The following is a 23450-nucleotide window of genomic DNA, read 5'->3' on the forward strand; positions in this document are numbered from 1 at the left end:
CTTTGGAAAGTACTCAGTTGAAATGAGTTTCTAAGAAGAAATTATGTTATAAATTATTTTTATGGAATGTTCAAATGTTAAATGAATATTTAGGCTGCAGTTCATGAAAGCCTCCCTCTTCTGAAAAAATGTTTTCATTTGACAGATTTCTCTTTGTCAGCATTTCTAACAGTAAAAATGACAAACTTTCATGGGTAAATGCCAATGAAGACAGCTGTATTTTATTATTGAATACTTCTGGTGCTTAGTTTGGCACCAGTCCTGTTTATATTGCTGGTAAGATTTCATGCAAGCCTTTGCAAGGTCGTGTGTTCAAACTTAAATGTCCGATATGGTTTGTAATTGATTCCATCCCCCTCTCCTTCTCAGTCCAGTTTGCAAAAGAGAATTTATCACTGAGGAACGCAACCCTCCCATGTTGCAAACTCAAAGACAAAAAATTCCATAGCAAGACTCTAAAAAACCTCTGCTTCTATTATTATTCTCTTTCACTGTAGGGGAATGTGTCAGTTCCTGCTGTTACTGCCCTGGGATTCTTATTTTTTTCATATGTTTGGATTAATTAACTTTTCTCAGCATTAAATCAAACCAACCCATGTGTCCCACATCTTAATACCAAACATCCAGCTATTGGCTGCACCGCCAGTTTCCTTCTTTTTCCATTACTTTGTCCAACATCCTCTAGGTCTGATTTACTCCCATTCACTTCTATTGCTGTGCTTGGCAATTTACTGCATACTTGAACTGGAGCTGGGCAAATATCACCAAATATCTTCCCAAGTCAGGCGGGGGAGGGGACATTTGAACCAAAAAAGGAATTAACTTTGTACTTTTATGCCCACGTTCTGCATATATTTGAACCAGCAAGTCTTATTTGGGGGAAGGTTAGCAGGAAAGTAATGATAGATTTGCCCAGTCATGTGTTTGCACTGGCAAGTGTCTGTGTTATATGGGATGGATTAGTGGTTGGACAGCAGGGGAAGAGAGATCCCAAAACTCCTCACCAGAGCCCTGTCATAGAGACAAGTAAATGATCCACAATCATTTCATCCTGGCTGACAAATGGGGAATCCCATGGACACTGAATTCACTATCTAACTTGGCAATGTAATGTTCTCTCATTAGGGCACTCCGTGAAAAGCGGGCAGGCTGAGGACTATCTGCCCTATGCACTCCCTTATGTCATCACACCTCCCTCTACTGTTACCATGTCTCCCTCTCCATCCTTGTTTATGTGTTTATTCATCTGTTGTGTATAGTCTAAACCCTAGATTGTGAGCTCTGAGGCAGAGATGGTCTTTGTGTTATTTGTTTGTGTGATGGCTAATACAATAAGGCCCAGAATCCCTGTCTGAGATCCAAAGGCTGCCATAATCAAAATAATAATTATGAAGATGTGCCACATTTTGGTAGCATTCTCTCATTGTTATATAAGACCATGCATTAAATTTCACACTATTTAAAATGAAGTCTCACTATTACCTCATTTTATATCAAAATAGCTTCCCCAAAACACGTTCTCTACACATTGCTAATAAATATTTTACAGAGAGATAAAGTGGGTTATTCACAGTCACCTCAGGTTTCCCTCTTGCTCTGTATTCTGCGCTGTGCTGCTGTTAAACTATAAAGGTACCTTACCTCGTTACTTTACATTTGCCAACAGTGAATGGCATGTGCAGCTTATCTTCACATAACAAATTTCTCCATATCCACACATGAAATGGCAATGACTTTGTTTAAGAAAATAAGTACTGTATAGGAACACTAAGATTTCTACGCCTACAAATATCTAGACACTTACTGCAGCAATAAAACTATGGATATAGCTGGACAAGGTGTTGAGAGGGTTTTTTTTCTTGGGGGGGGCGGTTTCAAAGGAAAATGAAAGAGTACATGGTAGAATTCAATCTGGAGAAAAGGTTATATCTGCATGCCATGCAGATATCACTGGTGACAGAATTACTACAAATATCATATGCTAGTAACTCTCGCTAAGAGCTCCAAAATGCTGTTAATCCCTCTCTCCCGGGGTGCACAGGCAGTGGTGCATCAGTAAATTGGCAGCAGAGTCTAATTAGTGCTCTCACTCCATCCCCTCACTAGAAAGAAGAGGCAAAGGGAAAAAAGATAATATTCAATAAGCAAAGGTGCAGACAGATCTGGATTAATATAGCTGGCAGATCCAAAGATCTCAGGAGATTACAAAGCACAAGCTAAAAGTTTACCCAACTAATAATCTCAATTGGATTGAGAAATTGGAAATGGAAAAAGAAACTTTACAGACCTGTAGTCTCATAAGCATCACAGATCCTTGTATTGCTACCATCGAGGGGTAGCCAAATGAGCTCATGTGTCTTCTGAATGATTGTGGGCCCTTCTTCCTATGGGGAGGAAAGAGCAGGGCTCAGCAGATTCATCCTGGAACTACAGCAGGACAAATAACAGAGGTTTTGAAATGGCAGGGAAAAAATTGTTTCAGGACAAACAAAATGTTTTGATTTTACCACTTTTAAATGCTTTTGAATTCTTGAAATCAAATGAAAGGAAACCTTGACGCATAAAGTCATTCCACATGAAAAAACAGAAGCATTTTGTTTTGGCATTTTCAAAACAAAATGTTTTAATTTTTTTTTTAATTTTGGTTGGGTTTTTTCCCCCCTGAAATAAATAATGTGGCAAAGCTGACACAAATTCACAAAATCTTGCAGAATCTGCATTTTTCACTGAAAGATGAGGCAACAAATTTCACTCAGCTCTACTTGTAACCCATTCTGAGTCTTAGGTATATATCCAGTAGAAGGAAATTACAGAGTCTAACTGTTTCTAAGAATTTCCCACATGCAGCTCTCAGAAGCAGGCTCTGAGTCTAGAGGTAGTGTCACCTTAAATATCACACAGAAGTGAACTTGCAGCCAGTACAAGGTAAACAGCACAGAAGTAATTAGGTTCTCCTCCACTTGGAAGGTAGGCATCTACATTGCAATTCTGCCATCAAGGTTCTTGCTAGGTACAAAGCACTGTGACAGTCATGCCTACAGGTAGATAACAGTGGTCAGTTAGCATCTGAGAAAAAAGGGTGCTATCTTTTGGCTAGCTGCAGATGAAACAAAAGTTTTTCTGGACCATGATGCAATATGACAGGCAAGGAGTAGTGATGAATCTAATAAGCCCCTAAGATTTCACAATAAACAGGTAAATTGAGAGAACACTAAACAAATATATCTGTAAATAGAATCTTTACCAATATCAGGCAGGTAGCAAGCTCTCTTTCCAAAACGATGATCCATTTGATTTAATGAGAACAATGATCAGAACTGGAGTGGCCATTTGAGATTGACTCCGTCTATGCCTCAATGCCTTCTGTTTAAAGAAACAATTAACAAAGCTGCAATACTATACTGTGTTGGGAGAGATTCTCGCTAATAATATCTGGGCGAAGCCCCACCAGAAATCATCATTTCTGCCTCACAAAATAAATAAATAAAAAAAATAAAAAGACAATTTTCCCCCAACCTCCACTGGAGTAATCCTAAGGGAGGAGGATACCAGAAGGGATAATTTACTTACAGTGTGGTTCTGCCTTTAAAAACAGATTGCAAAAATAGCACTAGGGTCCCTACTCATGGGGTCTCATTCTCCATATGATTAGTCATTTACACCACCACAAAGTGAATGCAAAAAATTAAGGCTGAAATCCTGGCTCTGCTGAAGTCAATGGGAGTTTTGCCACTGACTTCAGTGGGGCTAGGATTTCCCTCTAAGATTCTTATTTGATGGTGTTTTATACCCACTTTACGCATGTGTAAATGACTAGGCAAGATCCAGGGTAATAGAAAATCAGATCCATTATGTTTCACAGTGATTGTTCTAACCACTAGCCCCACAAAGTCAGCCTGGATTCAGTCTGGCTGGGTTCTTTTCATCTATCCCAAATCACCGATAAAAAAAAGGATCTGCAGGACAAATTATGTTAGTCGTTATTTAAATTTGTATTATACCAGGGGACTGTGCAAAGATACAACGTATAACAATGCATCAGAGAATACTCTCAGATTTACTGACACAATCCCATTGTTTTTTGGTTTTGCTCATAGTGCTTCTTCCAGTAGCCTTTAGGTCTGTGCTGCTGGCAGTTAGAAAAAACATTGTTTTAGTTGTAAACTGAGAACAGTGTGTATGAAATTACTTTTGAGGTTCTCAGCAAAAAACACCCATACGATGTTCCCTCCCAGTTTGTTTTGACCAACTCCCAATCAATAAACTATAATATGTCCCACAACATTAAAAGGCACAGCAATTACAAACACTGATACTCAGCAGATGTGCTCCCTTTATTAGAACAGCAGCATGTAAGAACAACGCTTTTCTTTTAGTCCAAGGAATATCTGTCCTCTACCTGATTGGCAGATCTCCAAAGCCTTCCAAATATATTTGAAGTTTCAACTTTTTTTTTTTTGGCATCTTGGGGGGGAAAAGGGTACTATCCGCTTACTAGTCAAAATGCCATCATGTATGAGTGAGTATGGGATGGAAATATAGCTACAAGTTCCAGTAATTCAACCATCAAGGAAAGGAAGCTATGGATAGAATGATTGCAATAGATTCAATCCCCCCCACCCCACCATGTAAAAGAGACTTGAAAGATGCCAATGCAACTGAAATTCTAACCACTTCTGGAGACATTCTGTTACATCGTGTAAGTTCTTAAAACGTACTAGACAAAAGTCAACTCACAGTTACCACTGGAGCTATAGTAGGGATGTATTTGCCCCACTGTATCTTATAAAAAAGAGCCAAGAGAAGACTTACACTATCTACTTCTGTGGATAAGGCTAACCCCCCGTTCAACAGCAAAGGCATTCATATTTAAAGCCCTAGCTTATCTACACTGAGTGTACACTGAGTTATCACAGGTTTTCCCAAAAGCCTTCTCATCTCAAATGTAACTAGTGGACTGCTCAGTAGGGCAGGCAAATGGTTCCTACTCAAGTCAGTACTCCGTAGTTCACAAGGTCCACTAAGAACAGATCAGAACTGGGCAATACAATGTGACCTTTTGGATATGTACAGCAGTCTATAGGTAATCAGATCTATTACTTCCATGTAAGGGTTGGGGTAGGAGTTGGTCATGCTGTTTTTATTATACTTTACCTGCTCCCATTAAAATCAATATAAAAAATCCTAGTTGGATCAAGATAGGACCTCAGTCTTTAAGACGAGAAAATAAGAATTAGAACTAAGCAAGTTTTAAATCCCATTGAAGTCACTGAAAAGACTCAGCTGGACTTTGGATCAGGTCTTAAACATGGAGAACCAGCTGGGATAAAATAAGAACCAACCAAAACTTTTGCTAAGACCTGAACCAAATATTTGAAATGACTCAAGCTGCCTCTAAAGCATTTTTCTTTCTCTTACTTTTTTGCACTTCCCAGAACATTAACCCTGATACAGCTATTGTCAAATTTCTTTTTTAAAAAAATCTTCTATTGTTGTTTGAAGTGTAGTTGTAGCCATGTTGGTCCCAGAAGATGGGCAAGACAAGATGGGTGAGATTGGACCAACCTTTCCTGGTGGAAGTGACAAGCTTTTGAGCTTCACAAAGTTCTAAAAAGGGAACTTGTCTCGCCTAAAAAAAAAAATCTACTCCTGAACTAAGATCAGAGGTTCCAGCCTGGAATTAGTACTTATGAGCAGCTTTAAGCCCTGGAAAATAGTGTTCTTAATGAAAAGGCTGACAGACCCTTTATAATGAGTCCTCATAAATAAGGATTCAACTAATCTGTGAAAGAAGTTCACAAAAGTGGTGCATTTCAGCAGAATGCACCACAGAACAGGCAGCATTGCCATCCATTGGGTCTCTTTAAAAAAAACTGAGCAACTTTAATAACTCAAGGAGGAATTGCTCCATGCGCTGGAATTAGTGTCCAGTTCCCATTTACACCAATGGGAAATTGTTCCTGCAGAACCCATTATGTTCTTGAGATAAGATCACTTTTAATGTTCATTCAAATAGTACTGCTTCAGAAAGCTTGGGGCAGTTTTCATATTTGACTTACTTTGGGCATTACAGAATTTTAAAAGATTCCAGAATTGTTCATATTCACTGGAATTTACAGCTAAGATTGATAGGCATTTCAAAGCCAACGTGATTTCTCATCCTTTCATTGGGAGTAAATGCAACAGCATTCTTCACCTTATATGCTACTCTCTCCACTCCATCCTAGTACTTGTGAGTGATTTACTGCACCAATGACAGAAGTTTTCAGAATCCTTTGTGCACAGCATAAAATCTATAAAGCCTCTTAATTCTTTTGGTAAAGCCCATTAAGACTTTGTGAGTGCCCCTGGGAGGCATTCAGCAGGGGTGATAGATTGGAGGACAACAAGAAGTTACCATGTGGTGTTCTGTTGTTGAGGATACAAAACTGTTCTCTTCTGTAATGAGGGACGATGGTTTTATAGCTAAAAGCATGGGCCAGGGAGTCAGGAATCCTGAGTTATATTCTCGATTCTGCCACAGACTTTCTGTGTGACTTTGGGCAAGACTTACAGCTGCTTCTACAAGATGCTGGGATTCAGCAAGAGTTGAAGACACCTGGCCTATTACAGGGTGAGGATTTTAACCACTTAGTGCTTCATTTTCCATAAATGCTCATAGTGTTGCCAGCCTTCTTCAAGATCAACATTGATCCCTTCACCTACTCTGAATGGCACTGCTTAGCATGTTCTCATGGTGTCCTAGACACAGACATGTGTAGGTGGTTTGCCTTTCACCACGTATGCTTTAATCTTCCATTACAAAGCTGTTACAGAGGGAACCACAGCAGAAGGCAATTTCCACACAATTTTCTCTCCTCTTCGCAGCCCACGCTCTGAACCCACACCCTTACTTCCTCCTTCCTCCCAAATATATCCTCCCAATTACTGAGCCAATTGCCTCATTAGCCCAGCAGCTGCCACCCAAGTGTCAGTAAACACCGACAGAAACTGGCAAATTAACTTCAATTAAGCCTGCAACCTTCCCAGGGCAGCAGCAACCTCATTGATCAGGGTTCTCCAGGTAGTGCCTTGTCACAAGGTCATTGTATGATCCAGCCAACCAACTTGCAGGTGTTACCCTTGCAACGAGATAGCCAAACCAGCAACATGTATGTGAACCCTTTCAAATTCTGACATGCTCTGGAGTAAAATCCTAGTACTGCAGCCAGCCATAGAGTTTTGGTCCTGGATAAATTATAAATCTGAGAGGAGATTTATTTTCATATGTGTCCAAAATCTTTCAGATGGCAGCTGATTTTACAGCTATAACTCAAGAGATTGGCTGAGTTTGCAAGATTTCATCCATCTGAGAATGAAATTTTATGAGAAAAAGCCCAAATCTGAACGCAAACCCTAGCTCTTATTCAACACTGAATCTATGCCTAAACCATGAGCCTGGGAAGTGAAATCCAAGAAATTATTCATATTCCTGGACTCGCCAAACCCTCAGCACACAATCCATGCCACCAAGGCACTGGTAAGGCATATTTATTTAATCTATACTGTACGATCAATTTATAGTATATAGTGCATTTCAGTATTTGGTCAAAATGCTACCAAAACCAATCACTTATAGGACGCTGCACAATTCCTGCAAAGCATCTCCATCCAGCCTGATTTTTGTATGCATATCAGTGGGAATTTCTGGAAACATTGTGCTTCCAATAAACCAACATTTTCATTGGCTGTTTGAGAAATACAGGGTGACCTAGCATCTCCCAGCTAGCTGCCTCTCCAGTCTAATCTGCCTGGATATTTTAAACTTTGTGGAGAATGAAAAACAGCTCAAAATAAAAAGATAATGCCAACGTTTGGCCCAGGATATGAAAGGAGACTCAAAGAGCTTGGCTTGTTTAGTCTACCCAAAAGAAGGCTGAGGGGGGATATGCTTGCTCTTTATAAATATATCGGAGGGATTAATATTAGGGAGGGAGAGGAATTATTTAAGCTTAGTAACAATGTAGATACAAGAACGAATGGGTATAAACTGGACACTAGGAAGTTTAGACCTGAAATTAGACGAAGGTTTCTAACCATTAGAGGAGTGAAGTTCTGGAACAGCCTTCCAAGGGGAGTAGTGGGGGCAAAAGACATATCTGGCTTTATGACTAAGCTTGATAAGTTTATGGAAGGGATGGTATGATGGGAGAGCCTAATTTTGGCAATTGATCTTTGATTATCACCAGATAAGTATGCCCAGTGGTCAGTGATGGGATGTTGGATGGGATGGGATCTGAGTTACTGCAGAGAATTCTTTTCTGAGTGCTGGCTGGTGAGTCTTGCCCACATGCTCAGGGTTTAGCTGATCACCATATTTGGGTCGGGAGGGAATTTTCCTCCAGGGCAGATTGGCAGAGGCCCTGGAGGTTTTTCACCTTCCCCTGCAGAGTGGGGCATGGGTGACTTGCTGGTGGATTCTCTGCAGCTTGAGGTCTTCACACCACAATTTGAGGACTTCAGTAACTCAGACATAGGTTAGGGGTTTGTTATAGAAGTGGATGGGTAGGGTTCTGTGGCCTGCTTTGTGCAGGGGGTTGGACTAGATGATCACATTGGTCCCTTCTGACCCTAGAATCTATGAATCTATATAAACAAACTTTAATTTCCCTAGCATGCTGAAGCAGGGATTTTAACTTCCCTGTTTCATCCCTTCATTAAGCCCAAAGAAATCTCCCTAGGTTTATGAAGCTATATTAATTAAGAAAGTGCAAGATTTTGTGTCTATGGGTAAATTCAGAATCATAGATTTGAAGAGGAAGTTTGATCAGGTTATTGCTTTTGCTAGACACAGAATACTAAAGGCTAAATTGATATATAACTTCCCTGTTACCAACCCTGAACTTAGCCACCTTGAGCACAGATACTGATGCAGAAAGAAATTAGAGGTGTTCTAATTGTGAGCTTTACGCTTACATTACCAGTGCTTCAGGCACTTGCAAAGTCTTCAGAGCCTGGTGGGACATGAAAGATAATAAAGGTTTCTTCAGAGTATGACAAAATAGAATTGTTGATATGAAAAATCCAGGGGACAAAACTCACTTATTAAAAAGACACATGCTGCCATATTTACTTCAGCAAACTTCCTCCAGAGAAAGAACATATGACTTCAAGTCTGAGGGATCTAAAAAAGAGCAGCCTGTCCACACTAGCATGTTCAAAGATCAAATCTGTGCAGGCAGGTTAATTATTCCAATCTTATTCAGGAAGTTTGACTTGTCAGAGTGGGTACCTATCTATTATTCTTACAGCTGCAATATACAGGCCACAGACACAACCCATCAGCGGGGGTGGTGGGCAGGACTTGGAGATCAGTAAAGCAACCTACTTAAAAAAGAAAAACACGGAAAGAGTTAGAGACTAAAGCATTTCAAAAGAAACCCTACCATCCCACAGAAAGGGAAGAAACTGCTCCATTTCTTTCTAAATTCCTACAGTTTCCAAGAAATATAGAAGTCAAGCCATCCCCAATCCCTTGGAATGTGCAGTAACAGAAGTTACAACTCCTTATGCTTTAACAATACCAGTGCGCAAGATAAAAATAGAATTAAAATATTCCAAAGCTCTGTACAAACTAGAGATGAGCTACTAAGCATCCATAGGAAACTAAACAGCCATCTCTTGGACAGAATTCCAGTCTAGACAGAGTCCTTAGTCAAATAGATCATGTGGTCTCAATCCTTACTAGACAGAAGACTGCCTCATATGTCACCTTGAATAGTTCTATAAAATTGGTGTGATTCATGTTCATCTTTCAGAGACATGATGGAGACTGAACTGTCTTCTTTCTGCAAACAAAACACCCTCTACAAGGAGTTCCTCAAGGTCATCTCTAGGGCAGTACAGATGAGTATTCACTGAGGCTGTGTATATCAGAAAGGAACTGACAGTACTGAAAAGTGAAGCCCATCAGTCAACAGAAAATTTGGTTTCTCATTATTGCCAGTTCTTGAGCCTTTGCAAACACAAATATTCACCGCAGGAAAAAAGCTCATGAAAGAAAGATACTGTGATCAGCTCAAAGCTGGCACGTCCATAAAATTGCAGTGGAAGTCATCTCTATGCCTTTCCCTTGTGTAACAGTGGTTGGGCTTTGGAACCCAAATGCCCATATGTGTTCCATAGAATTCTGTTTTTAATCACTACCTATGATATGATGTATAAACCCTGCACCAATCAGGAATGGGTTAAGGAGTTGTTCTGGGCTGGAGTGGCCCCGCCCCATCACACCTGTAAGTTATGATAAGAATGGAGATGGGGTTCAAGAGTGGGAAAGCTCAGTTTAGTAGCAGGCTGTTCTGGGAGGTGAGCAGGATGCTGAGCTTCCTAGCTCCCTGGGAGAGGCTGGCAGAGGGCAGAGCCTAATCCCTTGCCTAAAAGAGGCACATGTCACCTTAAGGTGAAGAGGGCTGTATCCTGTTCCTTCTGCTAGTGAACCAGTGGACTTTAAACCTGACTGTGGCCCACTGCAGGCCCCTCTGAAGGAAGACAGGTCAGTGGCCCAGTAGGGATTGGTTGATTATTTCCTTTTCCTTCATTTATTATCTTGCTTATAAGATGTTAGTTCCATCAAAACCCCAGAAGGGATGAGCATCCAGAGAAACTCATCTGGACAGCTGAGACTCCTTCCCCTTCAGATTGCTAAGTACCCCACCTGAGAGACTGGACCTGGAGTGAGTGTACAAAACCATCAGAACCCAAAGGGGTGCTGCTGAAGGACCAGAACCCTGCTATGGCCACTTCATGTTAATTTGCAACCCTTGCAATTACAAAGCAATTTACTTGTTTTACAGTAGATGCAGCAGAAATACTTCTCTTGAGATGAATCAATAGTGGAATATGCCTGCAGAGAGATAACATTTTACAGTGGAGAGTTGACTAATACATTTTTTTAAATTTGCTGTCTAACAGAGAGCCATTAACTTTCTCTCTAGGCAGTTCTAATATTAAGTGTATATGTGTGCGGTGGGTGGTCAGGAGAGACAACAATTGATTATTACATAGACCTATCTGCCAAAACTCATAATAAGATAATTAAAAAGTCCATCACAATGGATATTGAACTGCACACATGGATTATGAAGTCTCTCTGGAATGTTTCTTTGAAATGAATGCCACCCTGTCGGAAAGGAGAGAATGGAGAATGAAGTTGTCTGTCTATACAAGGGTGATGTCTGACATGGACAGTGGCAGTGCAATTCTCTTCACACCTCATCAGTGTTTTGTCTGCCTGTTTTATCCACACAAAACATCTATACCACTTAGTTAGAGGCAGTGTTGCATGAGTAAAATCTGCAGATTAGGCCCACAGTCCTTTCCTGGAGGAACCGACTCAAAGAACAAAAGAATAGTTCAGATTCCATGAGCAGCTAGTTTCTGCTGAGACTGTCCACGGGGGGGGGGGGGGGGGGAGGAGGGGCGGGAGGGAATAGCTGTAGTGAATTTTGTGATGTGTAGTGAATTTTGAGCCCTAAGAACATGATCCGGTGCCTACTGGAGTCAATGGAAAGGCTGACATTGACTTCACTAGATTAGCTCTTAAGAATGAGACAGGGACCAAGAAACACATTTCACATAGTTATGATGTTCTAACACTACTGACCTGGGCTATATTTGAACCAGTGAGGCTCCCTTTTCCATTACTAATCTCCCAGCCATCCAGTATACTAGGCTCTTTGGAAATCATTTCAAAATGTGCGTCACTAAGTTAGTGAAATCATAGCCAGCATTGTCAAAAGGTCAAGATTGAAAAGATTTTTTTCATGTCTCCCATTCCCTATCTCATTTTCTATACAGGTTATTTAATTCCACCTACATTCAGAGTCTGCCCAATATCACAGCTGGTGGTAAAGTGTAAACATAAAAGGGCATATTCCAATTTATACTAATGATAATTACCTGGGATGTTAGCTGATCTGCCTCTTTGAAGGAAATATCTGTTTCTTTGCTGAAAGATAAAAGGGTGGACATAAACCCTTAGTATACCTTACAGAGCCAAAAATGCCCTCTTTCTACTTATGGTCTGATCCTCCAAGATGCTCCATACATCCTGATAGCTCCAAACACCCTCAATTCCCATTGATTTAGACAAGAGTTGAAGCTCCCTCCCCACTCACAGGAGGATCAGGATCAGAACAATACTTCACTGAGCTTCCACCTTAGCCCAAAGAGAGTTAATTTACCAAATTCTAGACTATGACATCAGCAATTTCATCCTCAAAAGGATACCTATAAACATTGAAAACTATACTTCTATGGAACAGACCTGGCTCACGATTTACGAATACTAAGATTGAGGCTCCCAAATGAAAACACTTGACTCATCAGCAACCATCCAGATAGATACCATATTTAAGAATCTCATATTAGAAGCCCTGACCATCACTGAACAGAAAGCACAGCGATTTTGTCCAGGCCATTACCCGGATCTTGGGGAATAGCTTGACAAAAGGACCTAGCAGGCTAAAATGAAACTTGCAATGGTAAAGGTCTGGCAATCAGGAAACCTGGCTTGTATTTAGGACTCTGCCAATGGCTAACTATGTAAACTTGGGCACAGGCAAGTCTCTTGGGCACAGATTCTCAAAGGTATTTAGGCATCTAAAGTCCATTAATTTCAATAGGAGTTAGGCACCTACATTTCTTTGATTTTCTGGACTTTTGGTGAGAATTTGCACATGAGGGTGCCTAAAGTTAAGGTGCTAAATCTGTTTCCCAAACTTTAGGTATTCCCATTTGAAACATTCAATCTCATCTCCTTTGTGCCTTTACATAATGGACAAGTTGTGAAGCTGTATAAATCAATGTTTGTTAGAGCTAGTGAAAAATCTTCCATCAAAACATTTATTTCAGTGGAAGCTGGTTTTTCAACACTGTGGAAACTGTCATGGAAAAATGTCATTCTTCTTTTAAAATGATATTCCATTTAACTTCATTACTAACTGAGTGTAAATAAACACACTCTTCTTCAAATAACTTTACAAACAGTGATAAGCTAAACTGGGTGACACTTTTTGAGGTAGGAGTTATAATTAGTGCCATTTTACAGATGAGAAAACTGAGTAAAAGTGCCCAAGGACAGAATCAATGTCTCTGTCAAAGCCAATATTAGAATGCTGGAATTCCTAATCCTCTTTGTGCTTAGAAAATCCTTTGTGCTCAAATAAATCAACTTTAAAAGGATGTGCAATGTATTAAGTTTAAATTCTGCTGCCCTTACTCAGGCAAAACTTCCATGGAGGCCTTTTTGCATGAGCAAAAGCTGCAGGACTTGGCACAATATTACAAACGGTTATTTGGGCCCTGTTTATGAAGTGATGACCTGACAACATACTAGTCAAGAAATACGAGCTGGTGAAACTCAATACAATGTTTATACAACACTAAGACAAGCAACTGAAAATTCATTAATAGGGAGCTTTTTTGTAACACATTGTCTAAATCCATGCCCTTGGGAGAGAGATACAACTGAAAAGGTTTAAATAATTGTGTAATATTTAGTTACCAATATTTCACCTATAGGGGACATTCTTCTTTTAAAATGATACTCCATTTAACTGCATTACTAATCGAGTGTAAATAATCACACTCTTCTTCAAAGCACTTTACAAATCATGATAAGTTAAACCAGATGACTCTTTCTGCCATTTTGCAGATGGGGAAACTGAGTAAAAGGGCCTAAGCATAGATACAACGTCTCTGTCAAAGCCAATGTTAGAACTTTGGAATTCCTAATCCTCTGTCTCTGTGCTTAGAAATCCCTTTGTTCTCAAATAAATCAACTTTAATAGTTTATGCAATGTATTAAGTTTAAAAGTTTGATTCAAATTCTTAGGATTACTTTTCACTTTTTAAAACACTAGTGCCTCAGTCTGGCAAAACATTTAAATATTTGTGTAAGTCCATCCTTATTCAGCAAAGCACTTAAGCACACACTTTTATTGCAAAAACATACTCAAGTCACTTTGAAGTCAATAGGACCTAAGCCAGGGATCCCCAACGCGGTGCCCACGGGCGCCATGGCGCCTGAGGGGGCATCTAAATGCGCCCTCATCCTGGACGGTGGTGGAGCATCCGCCAAAATGCCGCTGAACGTTGGCGGCATTTCAGTGGCGACGCCTCTTGATGATGTCACTTGGCGGCAAGCGGCGTCATCAAGAGGCGTCGCAGCCGAATTTCTGAGGCATTTCGGCGGCGACACCTCTCAATGGCGCTGCTTGCCACCGACAAGTGACATAATCGAGAGGTGTCGCTGCCGAAATGCCGCGGAAATTCGGCGGCATTTCGGCGGATGATCCACTGCCGCCACGGTCCTTCGTCTGGCACCCGCCAGACGAAAAGGTTGGGGACCACTGACCTAAGCACATGTGTAAAGTTAAGCATGTGCTTAAAGTGCATTGATTAATAGGGATAGAATCAGAGTATAGACTGGAAGCTCTAGTGTCACTTTTCTTTACAAACTGAAAGATTTCACAATGTTCCTTTGATTTTGTGCTTATCACATATTAAACTAGTTTAAAAAAATATAGTCTAAAAAGAAACAATAGTCTACTAACAAGTTCTTCCCATTTACGGAAAGGTGAAATCCAGGAATGATTAATGAGGTGGCTCAGGAGGAGAACAGACTCCAAAGCGGATGAGGAAAAAATGCAACCTGTAGATCAATCCATCCTCAGTCAGGGCATAGCAAACATTGTGGTCTTCAGCCTGCAATTCACTAGATTCAATATTAGGTCATTTAAGAATCCCTGTGTGACACAAATAGAAAAATAAGGTAGCAGCAGAAATATAATGATTAATTTTACATGGCGTAACTAGATCTGCATGGCAATTCCACTCCTCGGAAGCCGTTTGACAGCAGCTTTTTTTTTTCCTTCTAGTCTATAATTGACATAATGTTCCTGAGGACATGAAATCAGGTTGGTCAGGGTGGGAGGAGAATGAATATCATTTTTATAAAGAGATTTCACTGCAGTTGGGCACTGTACCATCAGCGACTTTGTCCGCAGAACAGTGAATGAAATGACTGATCTATTTTGTGTTGGTGAAGAAATACAGTACATATAAACACAAGAGCATTCCACTAAATGACCTCTTTATCACGGCACTAAAACTGAGGCAGTCCAAGCATCTGCATATTTATTATTTGCCAACCTAAATTAGTGTGGGATTCAACAGATACATTTAATTTAAAAAAAAAACAGTACTAATTTGTTCCCTTTCAGTTGCAAGAATGAAAATACAAAACACATTCTCAATACATTCTCTGTGATAATACTATTAGGTATTGTCATAGTGGTAGAATTGTAGGACTAATTACCAGTTTCATGACTGATGAGCAGTAGAAACATACAACTTATTGAATTACATTATAACGAGCTTACACTGAATACTTGCAGATACAACTCATGAATAACAATGGTGAGCTCAATCCTGCACCCAGAATCCTACCTGAAAGTAATAGCAAAACCACCATTGATTTCAATGGGAACAGGATTGGATCCATTAAATATTGTACCACTCTCCCATTAGCATCAATGGGCTGGGGACTGCGGAGGTGGGGGAGGAGAGGGGTCACACTGTATAATCACTTTTGGGGGAAAGAGAATGAGTGTGCTGTCTTGGGTGAAAGTTCAGACATGTTCTTACTAGACCCAAACTGGTTTCCAATCCTTTAAAAGGCCTTGGCATACAGAGAGCAAACTTCCAAGACTAGGTAAGTCTCCTGCACTAGAGTCAGCAAGCATTTGGAGACCATAGGAATAGGTAGACATTTGCTTCTGAAGAAGTGATGGTATCGCTTATAAGAGGTGAGCCCTTTCCCTCACAAAGACAACAAAAGAGAAGAAGTTCTGATGAAAGTAGAGCCCTCACAAAGAAAAAACAGGACTGAGAATATAATAGGAGATACAGACTATACGGTTAACCCCTGGGGGAACCTTTAGACTTAGTAATATTTGCTCAAACACGTCCCACAAATATACCTATAAATTAGGTCTGGAATATAGCCCAAACTATAGGACTAATGGCGTGAGTGCAATATATTTGTATGTGCGGTTACAAGTATACCAATCTCCCTTGCGTATAGGATGTCAGACCTGGTCAGATATGCTGCTCTCGAGTGGCTGAGTAACAGACTCTACAGGCCCTAATGTTGCTACAGTTAATGGAAAATTATTTATTTATTATTGTATCACAGTAAAGCCAACAGGCCAGTGGCTGTTGTAAGAACATGCTTTAGCTCAAGAAGGTGAGATTTGTGTTTTTGTGTGGCGCAGAAGGTCTGGAGTTTTATTCCAGGCAATGAACATGATATCTCTGCAGGCAGTGTGTGGAATAATCAGCATATATAAAGTCCTGTGCAACTGCCAAATTGTTAGATGATGGAGGATGGTTCTCTGATGTTTCTGAATGGGATCAATTTGAATTAAAAGCTGTCAATATTTTTCCTGAGCCCATGTAGTTGTCTGAGATACCAGTAAAGTAGGTTAACTGGTAGAACATAAGAATGGTCATATTGTGTCAGACCAATGGTCCATCTAGCCCAAAATCCTGTCTTCCAACAGTGGCCAATGCCAGATGTTTCTGAGGGAGTGAACAGAATAGGGTAATTATCGCATGATCCATCTCATGTCATCCAGTCCCAGGATCTAGCAGTCAGAGGTGTAGGGGCACCTCAGAGCATGGGGTTGCATCCCTGACCATCCTGGCTAATAGCCATTGATGGACCCATCCTCCATCAACTGATCTATTTATTTTCTGAACTCAGTTATATTTTTGGCCTTTACAACATCCCTGGAAACAAGCTCTCCAGGTTGACTGCATTGTGAAAAGAAGTACTTCCTTAAGTTTGTTTATTAATTTCATCGGATGACCTCTGGGTTGTGTGTTATGTGGATTGTGCTATGTTGAGCTGGATGTGCTGGACATCTGGAGCCACTCTTTCAAAATGCACCTGTGTTTTAATTATCCAAGACTTAAAAGGTCAGTGGGAGTTTAAAGAAGGACATTATTTCCTGAAAAGTATACGTACTAGACCAGTGGTTCTCAAAGCCGGTCCGCCGCTTGTTCGGGGAAAGCCCCTGGAGGGCTGGGCTGGTTTGTTTACCTGCTGCATCCACAGCTTCAGCTGATCGCGGCTCTCACTGGCTGAGGTTCGCCACTTCAGGCCAATGGGGGCAGCAGGAAGCAGTGGCCAGCACATCCCTCGGCCCATGCCGCTTCCCACAGCTCCCATTGGCCTGAGCAGTGAACCTCAGCCAGTGGAAGCTGCGATTGGCAGAACGTGCAGATGCGGCAGGTAAACAAACTGGCCTGGCCCGCCAGGGGCTTTCCCTGAACAAGCAGTGAACCGGCTTTGAGAACCACTGTACTAGACTAAATCATGGTGCTCTCTAGTGTGAAACATCTTAGGGGCACCTACAGAGAAGAGGGGGGAGCAAAGGCCAAGCAGCTGATAGAGAAAGCCAAACAACTGAGATGTTAAAGACTTGGGATCCTAGAGACAAAGTGTGTGGGAAGAACTGGAATATAATCCATTGTTATAGTAGGCCAAACAGCAATCCTGGATCCAAACCTCTCAGGAGATAAGAGATGAGACCCGTGAAAGTAAAAACCAAACAGCATGACACCAAGAGATCCAGTTCCCAAATCTCTGCAAACTGAACTGACTCGAAGAGGGGGCTCCGTCCTGCAAGGTGCTGAGAGCCTTTTGACATAGAGAGTTGAAGACGCTCGTTGCCATGCAGACTTGGGCCTGAAAGAGGAAGAACGATCCCAGGTTGTAAACAATATCGACACATTCCAGTTACTTATTTCACCATAGCAGGAGAATTAATTATTAAGCAATTACAGTTTAGAGTGTGGACAAAAAATCCAATGTAAGGCTCATCAGCTAGAGAATTTATAATGGTCCATAGCTACAAAAATATCCTCTCTAGGACCATATAATAGTTAAAGAGCTTTAGCCATTTTATAGTGGTTCTATGGAGCTCCTCAAAGCTTTTTGCAGTTACTGCAGCTTGCAGCAAGGAAATGAAAAATCTCAGCCCAAGTCTAATGCTAGTTGCTGTAGACACCTGTTGTTGAACCACAGGGAAATACAGTCAAAAAAGCTCACAACATTCAGAGCTGTATCCAGGGAACAATAATAACAATTCATAAAAAAAAACAACCTAAACCACAGTGGATTTTAATAACATTTTCTAAAGGTTTTTAATACATTTTCCTCATTCTTTTCTTTTCCTTCTCCATCTTCCCCAGCCTCAGCTGAACCCTCTCTGCCCTGGCCATTAGTAATTTCAGTTACTATCTGCTAGGAGGCTTTTGAGAACAGGGAACCTCTGGGAATTCCTAGCTTCACAGTACACTGTTTAGACACCTTAGGTTGCAGAGTGAGGCATAGGCGGTCAGCAGCAGAAAGGTGTTTGTGATCCTCCAAGATGCTGCTGAACAGGGGATGAGGGAGGCAGGCAGACTTTTCTCCAGAAGATACCAGTGATGAGATGGTACAAGTAGAAGAGAAACAGGCCTGCTTAGCTGGTTCCACAAAGATGCCAGATGTGGTTAACTGCCCCAATCTGCCACATGCTGGAGATCCAAAAGAAGGAGATTGCACTACAGGCCACAACGCCTCCCATTTCTCCTAGGAGAGGCCTCAAGTAATGAAGGAGTGGCTTAACAAGTTTCACAGTGTTCCTCCTTTGAGAGTCAGTGGGGGCCAGGTTTCAGGTTAACGTGCATCCAAAATCCAAAGAGAATCTTACAATCCCAGGCAAACTGAATCCAGTAGCATCTGCTCAGCCACCATTCTGACTCAGAGGGAAAGATGCCCAACATGTTCAGAAGCTCTCACCACATAGAGTTTGAAAACTTGGAAGTTAAAAACTAGATTGTTTCGCCTCACCAAAAGGCCTGCAAGAAATAAAGTAGGTGTGGTCAGAGTCCTAGGAAAGAGGTGCTCCACAAACGCATCCCCCTGTCTATGCAGATAAAAGTCCATGTGAAAACGGAAGATTATTGAATGCTCCTGGAAATGGTGTTAACATATCCTCTGGGACTAATGCATCCTTACCCCATCACCAGGGTCAGAGAGGGCAGTAAGGAGTCAAAGGCAGTATAGCCAACAAAGTTCTTGTGCTGCATTGCTATGCTAGGGAATAAGGGACGTAACATAGCATGGAAGGAGAAAAACACCACATCTGGCCAAGGATAAGCAGAGGAATGACCTATCTTTTTCTTCTGATCCTCAGCTTTTGATCTCTTCAGCAGCTACGTGCCACACCATTACCACATTCTCACCAAGGGCTTGATCCAAAGCCCAGTGAAGTTAATGGGAGATTTTCCACTGACTTCAATGGGCTTTGGATCAAGCCTCAAATCCACAGCATTGTTGGTGACTCTATAGTCCAAGGGCTTCACATTCAAAGCCACCAAAGTCTCTGTCTAATTCGCTCCTCCCTGTGCAACTTTACATGGACAATGAACACATGGGCCTGATGAAATAAAGCGAGTTATTCACTCTTTTTTTTTAAATATTGTTTCTAATGAGTTCATATCAAAATGGAAATGAAACAAGATGAATGTGTGTTTCCTGTTTCTTTTGGCTTCGAAGAATGGATTTCTTCTATATGTTCTGAACCTGTTTCTCCTGAGATTGCATCTGAGTTCTGTCAATCTATTTCAGTTAATCTTTCTAAAGGTAAATACTTTCCGGTATCATCCTAAATTTAAGTCTGCAGCTTCCAGAGGAGCCCTGAATCCCCCTAAAGACAGCTCACTTTAATTTATAATCTCCACCTTCTGTTATAAAATAAATGTCAAGATGATGGAAAGCTGCCTTTCTAGGTCAAACATTTGGAGAAAAGTTGGGAAGGGGAGGGGGAAATTCCCTATTAAATCAAGAAAGTTCTCTAATGATTTGTAAAAATCTTATTTGCTTTAGCACAATCTACAGGCTTCACTTTCATGTCTCAGGCAGGACATATAACTCAGCCTAATATTTGAGAATTAGCAACTTGCTGAAGTAACCAGACTATAATCATCCTAGTCATGGGTTAGACTTTTTGAGGTCTCATCAGCGCACCACAGCCTCTTTCTTTAAGTGATTTGTGTAACTGCAGGCTTATCTTCAAAGAGCAGATGTATGAACTATCATTTTTGATTAAAGCCATCCAGTCAGAATAAAAAAAAAATCATCTGTTCACTGCAGCTAGAATCATCTATTTTAAATATATTTACATATCCCCTTAGCTGTCCAACCATTTCCCCCCCCTCCTCCTTTCCGCAGCTTGGAATCCTGCCACATTTATATTTTGTGCTAAATACTCAGGGTCCTAATTAACAGAAATTGGATGTCAGCAGGGTACCAGTCAGCAAGGAATGATTTTTGCTTCACTGGGATGCAGTGCAGCATGGAGCAAATACTTCACATCCCATGCAGAGGAGCTGGATGGAGCACATTGCAGAGCAATGAAATGGGAGGATTTGGGCATTTTGAAAATTTTGTGAAATGGCCAAAAAAAAATTCTCTCAGTGTTCCAGTGGCAGCTTTGCAAGTTTTAGGGTTTTTTGCCACTATAACCCTACAATTATTCAAAGTTGAGCATGTGACTTATTCCAAAAGAGGGCACATTTTCAGGGTCTGATTCCACAGTCCTTCTGCTCCCATTGACATCGACCCAGTTCTGGGCACAGACCAGGAGCTTTGTATGCTCAGCATAGGCTTGATGCAAAGCTCACTGAAGTGAAGGGGATTCTTTGCACTGACTTCAATGGCCTTTGTGTAAGGCCCAGTCACTGCTAAACAAAGAGGAAATTTAGAGAAGATTAAACCTATTTCATAGATTATAATCTGCTGGGGGCAGGAGCAGTGTCCCTTGGGTGCTGGGTTTTGTTGGTGGCCTTTGATATACAGGAGGTCAGACCAGATGGTCTGGGAGTCCCTTCTAGCCTTAAACTCTATATGACTCTAATGTCCCACACATTGCAAAAACTAATGCTTGGGACGTTAGCCCAAAATATGGCCAACCTTATTCCGTCAGCTGGGGTTGACAGAGCAGACCAAATGCCTGACACAAAGCCACAGACATGAGAAAAATCAAAATGAAGGCTATGGTCTGTTCTTAACTCACTTCATTTTATCTAGGGAAATCACCTCCCAGCACATAATCCACCCAGAGTATGAATAAAGGGCTGCTTCTGAGCTGACTTGGATCAAGCATCACCCTGAGAGCACTTAGGGCCCTAGTATTGATACAAAATACAATATTTTTGCTACACTAAAATCCCATTGAAATAAATAGGCCAGCTGGTTCCATTTACAGCAGTGAGAATGGGTTCTGTGCAGCAAGAATGGTAGCTGGCACAGTGGACAGGGTAGGAGAAAAGTGAGGCAAGCCAGAAGTTGAAGCAGTGAAAGAGACACACAAAAACTGAAAGTAGGAAACAGAGACAGGGATAGAGCATCGGGAACCGAAGCACAGAGAACAGCCCTTGTGAAAAAGACCAGGGAAGGAAGGAAAGTGACAGAAGAAACAAAGAAAGGACACGAGAGAAAAACTAAATAGTTCTTACAACTTGGATGCAAACCTTTGTGCTTATTTTTAGCCCGTTTGTAATAGCCCCGATGTTTAACATCCACATCCACCACACACACAGAGCCAAACACAAGTGGTGTTTAAAGGGAAAACCCTCACCGACCCTCATCTAGCATATAGCTGGGCACTAATGGTCATGCTATTGCCATAATTAGTTAGTTTAAATCTGCTCTATGCAAAAATCCAAAAGGAGAATCAAGAGAAAATGATTTACGCCTCTGAAGCACAAGCCAGACTCTCTCAAGCTCTATGTGTTTCTGTCTGTCTCTCTTGCCAGAAATAATCTGTTTCTGAAAACAGCCAAGGATGCACAAGCAACAAAAACACTTGGATTTCAAGGTCAGATTGATCTGAGCACTGATCTGTCTTTTCTACAAATCTTTGAAACCCTCACCTTCTGTAGCTCTGATTCTTTTCATCAGACAGTTATAACAATGATTACAGCTCATATCTGGACAGGTAACTAACAGAAATAATTTTAGATGCACACTGAGATTTAGAATGGACTACACTTAGGCATTTTCCATTACTGATATCATGCTTTTTCACTCCCCGCTTTTTATAATAAGCCCTTCAAGCTAAAATGTGTTCCCTCTCCAGAATTTCTTTCACCTCCATCTCTTGTTAGTTTGTTCTTGTAGGAACTAATGAGTACATGGCTGTTTTTAAATCAAAGAAATGCTAGAATAGGTTCTGATTGTTTGGGGAGGCAAATTAAAACATGGCATGGATGTACATAATAATAACAACCCAGATCCTTTCCAGTGTCTAAGTCAAGCTCAGCACACTCAAGAACATGTGGGGGTCAAAGTAGTTTTAAACCACTTTCAAGTATCCCTCAAATGGGGGATGTCTGGCCGCTGATACAGTCACTAGCACAGGGGTCGGCAACCTTTCAGAAGTGGTGTGCCGAGTTTTCATTTATTCACTCTAATTTAAGGTTTTGCGTGCCAGTCATACATTTTAACGTTTTTAGAAGGTCTCTTTCTATAAGTCTATAATATATAACTAAACTATTGTTGTATGTAAGTAAATAAGGTTTTTAAAATGTTTAAGAAGCTTCATTTAAAATTAAATTAAAATGCAGAGTCCCCTGGACTGGTGGCCAGGATCCAGGCAGTGTGAGTGCCACTGAAAATCAGCTCGCGTGCCGACTTGGGCACCCGTGCCATAGGTTGCCTACCCCTGCACTAGCATAAAGTAGATCAGTCACAAGGCTGATCTACATAGTGCCCGCTACTAATGCCCCCTATGCCACCCATAATCCCTATGCTCCAGCCAGCTCTCTGCAGAATCATAAAATAATGAAGCCTCCTGTATGCCCTGTAGAGACAAAGTGGGGACAGTGTAGAAGTCAGAGGAACACCTCTATCCCAGACGACGATTGCCCCAAGTAGAATGGGCTGTGTCTCCATGTTCACAGATTCTTTAGGCCTATGATTCTGCAGAGAACTGTCCAACAGGAAAGGCAGGACAGAAGCAGACATTTTAGAGGTAACCAAACCTTTGCAGCTTCTCTTTAAGGTAAGGCCTGGACAAAGTCAATACACATGGAAACCCATTCAATACATATGGATTTTGTCTGATCTCATTCAAACCAGTGTAACAGTATTGTAGTTAATAGAATTCTGCAGGAACCAAGGCGGTGGGAGTTAATGGTTCTCAACACCAAGCAGGATCCAACCTAAAATTACCTCTAGCACCAGAAGACAATTTATTCAATGAATTTAACCATTGTCCTGTTCACAGATTCAGTTGTCACAGTTTGTTCACTTCTTGGAATTACATGTGTTCCAGCACATTTCAGCCTACGTG

General features: G+C 41.1%; 1 long non-coding RNA gene across 1 annotated transcript in view; it reads right to left on the minus strand.

Annotated features, from left to right (window-relative positions):
* Positions 1 to 2288: 2288 nt before the first annotated feature.
* Positions 2289 to 23450, minus strand: part of LOC127031097 (uncharacterized) — a 32053-nt gene continuing 10891 nt past the window's right edge. The window contains exons 2-4 of the long non-coding RNA XR_007768498.1: positions 11938 to 11986; positions 2886 to 3035; positions 2289 to 2384 (exon numbers count right to left, since the gene is read on the minus strand). This is a non-coding gene — a long non-coding RNA (uncharacterized LOC127031097). The remainder of the gene's footprint in view (positions 2385 to 2885; positions 3036 to 11937; positions 11987 to 23450) is intronic.

The sequence above is a fragment of the Gopherus flavomarginatus genome, chromosome 11, assembly GCF_025201925.1.
Source record: "Gopherus flavomarginatus isolate rGopFla2 chromosome 11, rGopFla2.mat.asm, whole genome shotgun sequence".
Lineage (NCBI taxonomy): Eukaryota > Metazoa > Chordata > Testudines > Testudinidae > Gopherus > Gopherus flavomarginatus.